An 8762-nucleotide genomic window follows, 5' to 3' on the forward strand; every position below is an offset into this window, starting at 1 on the left:
CTCCAGAGAATACCACACAAATACAGTACAAAAGATTTAGTTATTTTCCAATTTCAGGTCCAAGGTCAAAGTAAAACTGGTGATCTGTACCATTTCCAAAACAGACACTAGACCTACTACAACGAGTAAAAACCTCATAAGACGCAAAAGACAATATGTTTAAATCATTCTATTTTATATATCTTGAACCGATTTAGTAAAAATATTGATACAATGTAGTAGGGAACGCGCAATATCTGATACTATAGGGTCCACAACTTCTAAGTTCCCCCTAAATACTTTTTAAAATAACTCGAAAAATGTTTGACAAAATGCAAACCTGGAAAATGGTATGGGTAGCCTTATTTGTTTTACACATTTGGTCCAAATTATAGCGTCACACGTCATTGCGTTTGGTCACAATGGTTCATTGTGTAAACAAAATAGACCGTTTTTAACAGTGTTAAAAGTTGCATCTGAGTCCATAGGAGGTAACTCCAAAACAAGACAGTAGGCCAGGAATATTCATGTGTTTGTTAAAGAAAACTTAATCTTTGTTTTTCTTCTTTTTCAAAAGCACAGCAGGTGTTTAATTCTTTTCGCTTTAATGATAAATGGCTGAGTTGGGAGGGATATGTACTGCGGTGAGAATAGACCATACATCGCCAGTAGTTCATCACATGCGAAAAGTCATTTTAAAAATGCCATGTTTGCCCGATTTCCTTCGCGGTCGACCAATAGGTTTGCTGGATGAAAATGTACCAATGAAAGAAATTACTCGTCGTATGGGAGTTGCGCCCAATGCGATTCGAAAATTGAGAACAAAATTTCAGGTGACAGGAGAAGTGAAAAATCAGCCGACAGCACCTCGTGGACGTGTCACGTCTGTCCGTCAGGACATGTCAATAGTAAATTAGGCTGAAATCAGCAACGGATCCGGACTTTAATAAACAGCATGCGCCGACGTTGTAATGCACTTGTTAACAGTGTAGGATGACATATTCCCTACTGAACATCGAGAATTTCAGTTTTATTTCCATTACAAACACATGAACAGACCTGATATACTGTATTGTTTGAAAATTGACTCCTATGGACTAAGGTGCAGGTTTTTAAACTGCCTCTTGTTTTTACATAATGAACCATTGTGACCGAACGCAATGATGTGTGACACTACAAATTGGTCCAGATTTGTAAAACAAATAAGGTTACTCATAAACTTTTACAATTTTACATTTCGTTAATTTTTTTTCGATTTGTTCCAAAAAGCATTAGGGGAACTTATAAGTTGTGTACCCTATATGTTAACTAGTATAGTGTGTCATCCAAACCCTCGTCAGAAGTAGATTGCATACACAGTATGTCATCCACACCCTCGTTAGCAGTAGATAGCATACCTAGAATGTCACCCACACCCTCGTTAACAGTAGATAGTACACCTAGTATGTCATCCACACCCTCGTTAGTAGTAGATAGCATACGTAGTATGTCATCCGCACCCTCGTTAGCAGTAGATAGCATACCTAGTATGTCGTCCACACCCTCGTTAGTAGTAGATAGCATACCTAGTATGTCATCCACACCCTCGTTAGTAGTAGATAGCATACCTAGTATGTCATCCACACACTCGTTAGCAGTAGCTTGCATACCTAGTATGTCATCCACACCCTCGTTAGCAGTAGATAGCATACCTGTTATGTCATCCACACCCTCGTTAGCAGTAGATAGCATACCTAGTATGTCATCCACACCCTCGTTAGCAGTAGATTGCATACCTAGTATGTCATCCACACCCTCGTTAGCAGTAGATAACATACCTAGTATGTCATCCACACCCTCGTTAGCAGTAGATAGCATACCTAGTATGTCATCCATACCCTCGTTAGCAGTAGATAGCATACCTAGTATGTCATCCACACCCTCGTTATCAGTAAATAGCATACCTAGTATGTCATCCACACCCTCGTTAGCAATAGATAGCATACCTAGTATGTCATCCACACCCTCGTTAGCAGTAGATAGCATATCTAGTATGTCATCCACACCCTCGTCAGCAGTAGATAGCATACCTAGTATGTCATCCACACCCTCGTCAGCAGTAGATAGCATACCTAGTATGTCATCCACACCCTCGTCAGCAGTAGATAGCATACCTAGTATGTCATCCACACCCTCGCTAGGAGTAGATAGCATGTTATCCACACCCCCGTTAGCAGTAGATAGCATACCTAGTAATTCACCCACACCCTCGTCAGCAGATAGCATTACCTAGTATGTCATCCGCATCCTCGTTAGCAGTAGATAGCATACCTAGTATGTCATCCACACCCTCGTTAACAGTAGATAGCATATCTAGTATGTCATCCACACCCTCGTTAGTAATAGATAGCATACCTAGTATGTCATCCACACCCTCGTTAGCAGTAGATATCATACCTAGTATGTCATCCACACCCTCCTCAGCAGTAGATAGCATACCTAGTATTTCATCCACACCCTCGTCAGCAGATAGCATTACCTTGTATGTCATCCACACCCTCGTTAGCAGTAGATAGCATTACCTAGTATGTCATCCACACCCTCGTCAGCAGATAGCATTACCTTGTATGTCATCCACACCCTCGTTAGCAGTAGATAGCATTACCTAGTATGTCATCCACACCCTCGTTAGCAGTAGATAGCATTACCTAGTATGTCATCCACACCCTCGTTAGCAGTAGATAGCATTACCTAGTATGTCATCCACACCCTCGTTAGCAGTAGATAGCATACTTAATATGGGATATTACCGTTGAAATCCACACACCTCCTATGGAAGACATGACCTTAATTTTCCACAAAGGGAGTGTGGATTTCAAATGGGGCTTAGGTGAATAGGCGACTCGAGATGAAATCTACACCCCTTATGGGATTAAGGTCATGTCATCGATAGGGAATGTATGGATTCCAATTGTTATAATGTATCCACATCCTCTTCAGCAGTAGATAGGGTGCATATCTATTATATACTACGCACAAAAAGTATCAGTACACTTAAAACAAAGGGAATATATCAAAGTTAACAAATTGAAGTCATTTCAAGAGGATCGAATGTTGAATGTGGAAGAAGCAGGGGTTTCATTAGACGACAAATCTTACGGGTACAAATCATTTTGATACAACCTGTATTTCAAGAGAAAGGTTTATGTAAACCTTAATCACTTTTGAAATGGTCTTTTTTTCATCCAAATTGGCATAAATTGGGAAAATAAAGTCGCTTCATGCCGAGTGAGGTATTAAAGTACGCAGAAGAAAATTCTTAATGTATTGAATTCTTTATTGGGTAATTTAAGCTAATTTAGGTTTATTGCCGTTGAGATATTGCACTTGTTTAAGTGTACGGATATCCACTCATTCATTAGCAGTAATGAATCGCGGCGATATTGAGGTCCCGAAAACAAATACATCATGTTACTTATTGTACACGATAATAATTTTGGCGCAATAAAACTACACCATAAATATTATGCAACTTAAAAATGTAAATGTCTATATTAGTGTTCTTGTCCCTAAATTGTTAGTTAAAACGGTAAACATGATTATGGTCGCAATTAAAGGGATTTTCTGAGATCCATCGGAACATATAATCAGCAACAAGGTCTGAATTCGGCAACATTTTCTGAAATGGTTTAGAAATCGGGGAAATACCCTAGGGCTCTGTAATCTACCTTTTCACAGTATTTTTGTAGGACCTGAGAGCACATCAGGCACACCAAATTGCATTCTGAATACGAGGAATGTCCTTATGATATCAAATAATTTTGATTTTTTGAAATTCGCGATATAATACAAATTATATGGCAAATTATTAAAAATCCTCGAAGTATAAATCTAATGATATGTACTTATCGGGTATGTACAGTGCAACAGAACATAAATGTGAAAGAAGTCACTTACAACTTTTTTGATCAAACTCTGATCTTTAATAAGGTTGCAAAATTTTACATGTTTTTGTTCATTTTCATATAATTAGCATAATAAAAAAAATGCATAAAAAAAAAAGATCTTATTTTCGTCAAAAGTAAATATGTTATAAGAATCAAACGTACAGGAAAGATTGACTCTTGTCAAATCTTACAATTCTGTCAGAGAACATCTGCATATATGTATTAATTTTTTGATCAATGGACATAATATTGATTAATTAATTAGCGATAATAAATAGTTTTTATGATTTACCATAATTCGAAACATGTCAAGCAATATGTCAAATTTTAATTAAAAAAAAACTAATGAAATGCTTTATTAATTTGTCAGAGCACATTTTGCACAATGCATTTATATAGTATTTTAGTTACAAAATTCCAAACATTCTATTCCAATTTTTTGCTATACACACACAGGAGCTGTACTTTTAGAATCCTCGCCTAATCAATAATGAGTCTTTCATTCTATTGTCAAATTACTGTATTTCCTGTAGCATTATGGAGTGACCAGGTCCTAGAGTGTCATGGTTTTGTAGCAGATGACAGTGCTCATTCAAACCTATCAAGGTCAGTTAGTAGAAACTTACTGAATGGCTGCTGCTAATCACAGTAGAGGTTTGATAACATCTTGTTAAAAACCTTAAAGTGGTATAAGGACAAATCTGTGCATGTTGATACTTTATTGTTAAAAATCCCTTGTGGTTGTTAATTTTTTATGTGTAGTGTATATTGTTCATAAATTATATAGCTTTTAAAAATTCTAAATTATTTGATATCAGAAGGACATTTCCTCGTATTCAGTATGCAAATTGCTCTCAGGTCCCACGACAAATACTGGGCAAAGGTGGGTGACCTTGAACCATTTTATTTTCAGAAAATCAAAATATGAAGTAAAACAAACCCTGAAAGGCAAAGTCCGTCTTTGATATCAAGTCCCTTGTTGTATTTGCACGAAATTCCTTATCTCAAGAAATTTAGATTAGCCTCACTCTAGACCATAACCCGGTACCCCCCCGCCCAAGGACCCCGTACTCTAAGATCCAAGATGTTTATGGTAAGGCCAACAAAAAAAAGGTTCGTCTCAAAGCTGACGCGCGCGTTTGTAAAATCCCACGATTTGACAAAAAACAAATGCGGAAATGTTTTTTATTTCAAAAAAAAAAATTTTTTAAGTTTTTTCCAGAAAAAAACCGGCGAAAATCAGATTTTTTTCTCAAAATTGTCTCGTCGTGATTCTAAACCATCTATCTCGCTTTTTAAGAAAGTTTCCAAGCAGTGCACTTACTATAAAAATGTTGCTTTATGCCATAAAGTTCGCCGAATTCAATAAAATGCAGTTCCAACATCGCCAAAGTGCAGAATTCAACAGCATTGCAAGCACATGGATGAGTGTAAAAAAAAAATAAAAACTGACATTTCATTTCAAATGAGTTCAAGTTTAGGCCAAATATCATTATATTAATCGAATTAGTGGAATATTTTGACTATAAAAAATAATTCATGGTCAAATTTTTGTCACTTTTTCTTCGACTCACGCCGGGCCGGCAGTTCAGTGAGTTGTTCACAAATTACATGACAATCTAAACTGACCTAATCTGATCAACAGAGGGCCAGGTAGGCAATATATATTTTTTTGTTTTAATTTTTTTATTATTTTCGTATTTTCGGGGCCTACAAAATACCATGAAAAAAAGTCGGGAATAAAAAAAAAAAAAAAAATCGCATTTCGCATTTGTTTTTAAATTTCTCGTCAGCTTTGAGACAAACCTTTTTTTTTTGGCCTAATACTCGTGTTAATAACTGGATGTGTTGTACCGGTAATTTATTTCCATTTAATCACATTCTTGATGATAATGAATTTTAATTTAATCTTTTTTATTTTAATAACTCCAATGAATATAATAAGCTGCTAAGTTTGAAACTAAATCCTTTCTTATATGATGATATTGTTGATAATGCTATGCCAAAGAATCTGTTTAAACCCAACTGTGTTAACTCTTGTAACTATTACTTTGATAATTCACTGGATATTGATGCTTCGTTTAGTGACAGTTTTTCAATTTAAATTTTCGTAGTTTTAACAAAAACCGTGACTACATTGAAATTTTCTAATCCAATTTGAAACACACTTTTTCTGTAATTGCAATGTCAGAAACCTGGTTTAAGGAGGATAAATCTAATTTAATCGATATTCCCAATTATAATTTAATTAGTATACCACGGAAAAACAGGAAAAGTGGTGGTGCTTCTTTGTATATTCACAATTCGCTTTCTTTTAAATTAAGAAAGTATCTTGATTTAGTTCAGCATGACTCTGCTGTTAATGTCATTGATCACTCCGAGTCTATCTTCATTGAAATTTTGAATTCAAAGTGTAAGAATATCATTATTGGTAATGTTTATCGTGCTCATTGAACTGATGTTGATTTATTTAACTCTGATTTAAGCCGTTGTCTTGATGTTATTGCAAATGAAAACAAACATTGATATATTTCGGGTGATTTTAACTTAGACCTTTTACAGCACGAGACTGATTCAAAAATCCAGAATTTCCTCACAAGTTTCTTCGATCATAATATGTTTCCGCTTATAGATCGCCCCACCAGGATTACGTCACATTCTGCCACAATTCTTGATAATATCTTCACTAATGTCTTTGATAAGAAAATTAAGTCTGGTATATGTGTGTCTGACATCACGGATCATTATCCTATTTTTCAATTTACTGATTTTATTTCATTGAAATATAATTTTGTTGGATCCACTCATGGTCGTTCATTTACTCAACGTAATATGCATTCTTTTACAAATCACCTGGTATTAACAAATTGGAATCATGTTCTTAATGAGGAATCTGTTAGCCAAGCGTATAAGTTATTTATTGATAAACTGTCTGTATTATATTATCGTTGTTTTCCCATTAGGGATAAACAAGTGAAGCAAAGTTACAATCGTATTCCTTATAATCCATGGATCACAACTGCTATTTTAACATCCATCAGACGTAAGGACAAGCTGTATCATAAATTCAAATCTTCTCCAACAGATGCTAATAAGCGTTTACTAGTAAATTATAGAAATACTCTTACCAGTCTATCTCGTAATTCTAAGAAAATGTATTATTGTAAATTATAGTGAACACAGGCATGCTCTCAAACAAACCTGGAAAATGTATAAATGATCTTTTAGGAAGGAAGCGTAAGCAACCTTTTCCAGATTATTTAAATAAAAATAACATTCCAACAACTGATCCTAAAATGATTGCCAATGATTTTAATTATTTCTTCACCAACATTGGTCATAAGTTAGCTAAAAATATTCCTTCTACACATGTTCCTTTTGATCATTTTTTGAATAAAATTCCTTCTCCACAGAATTCACTATTTCTCACAGCTACGGATACAAATGAAGTTATCAAAATCTGTGCTTCTTTTAGATCTGGTGCTAGTCCTGGCTATAATGAAATTAGACCTGATATTGTTAAATCTGTTAAACACCTGATTGCTTCTCCGTCGGTTCACATATTTAATTTGTCTATTTCTACTGGAATTTTTCCAGATGAGCTTAAAAGCACGCTAAAGTGGTTCCTATTTTTAAAGCTGGCGACTCCAATTTATGTAACAATTATAGCCCAATTTCAATCCTTCCTGTGTTTTCAAAGATATTTGAGCGTATTATTCATAAGAGACTTTATAATTTTCTAACATATCATTCATTACTTCATCAAAGTCAATTTGGTTTTAGAACAAATTATTCATCCTACATGGCTATCTTAGAGGCATACAATATGATCGTTTCTCATCTTGATAAAGGTCACCATACATTGGGTATATTCCTGGACCTCTCCCAGGCTTTCGATACGATCAATCATGATATTCTCATTGAGAAACTTCACCATTATGGAGTACGTGGAAAGGCCCTGGAGTGGTTCATGAGTTACCTTACAAACAGAAAACAATATGTTGTGTTCAATAATTGTAAATCTCATTTAAGTACTGTTCATTGCGGTGTTCCCCAAGGTTCTGTATTGGGTCCCCTTCTTTTTATTATTTTCCTCAATGATATTGTATATTCTTTGAAAGATTCGTCTTTTTTATTTATGCAGATGATAGAAATGCTATTATGTCCAATCCGAACCTTGATGAACTTATCTGTTTTGTTAATAATGAATTGATTAATATTTCTGTCTGGTTCAAAGCTAACAAGTTGTCCCTTAATGTTCAAAAAACGAATTATATTATGTTTAAAAACCATCATAGCATCGCACATATCACAATACATATATATTTATTGATGGCAATGAACTTATTAAAGTAACTCGTACTAAATTTTTGGGTGTTATTCTTGATGAATCTCTGACATGGTATGATCATAATTCTCATGTTACCAATATTGTTTCAAGGTATAGTGGAATCCTATTTCGGCTTAAGCATATTCTTTCGTGTAATACGTTATTTACCTTGTACAATACATTATTTCTACCTCATTTAAACTATAATTTGGGCAGATCCTAACAATTGTAATTTGAACTCTGTTTTTGTTAAACAAAAGAGAATTATCAGGTTATGTACCAACTCTACGTGGCTGGCCCACACATCGCTTTTATTTTCTCAGCTAAATACCTTGAATATTTTTGATATTCATAAACTTATCAAAGGTTTATTTATGTATAGTTTTCGTATTAAGAACATGCCTTGTAATTTTGCCAATTATTTTCTTAAAAATATTGCCATCCACAATTATTCCACTCGTTCATCGAGTTTGTTTCGTCCTGTAATATTCAAATATGATTTGGCTAGAAATGCCATTAGAAGGCAA

This window comes from Amphiura filiformis, unplaced genomic scaffold, assembly GCF_039555335.1.
Source record: "Amphiura filiformis unplaced genomic scaffold, Afil_fr2py scaffold_102, whole genome shotgun sequence".
Classification (NCBI taxonomy): domain Eukaryota; kingdom Metazoa; phylum Echinodermata; class Ophiuroidea; order Amphilepidida; family Amphiuridae; genus Amphiura; species Amphiura filiformis.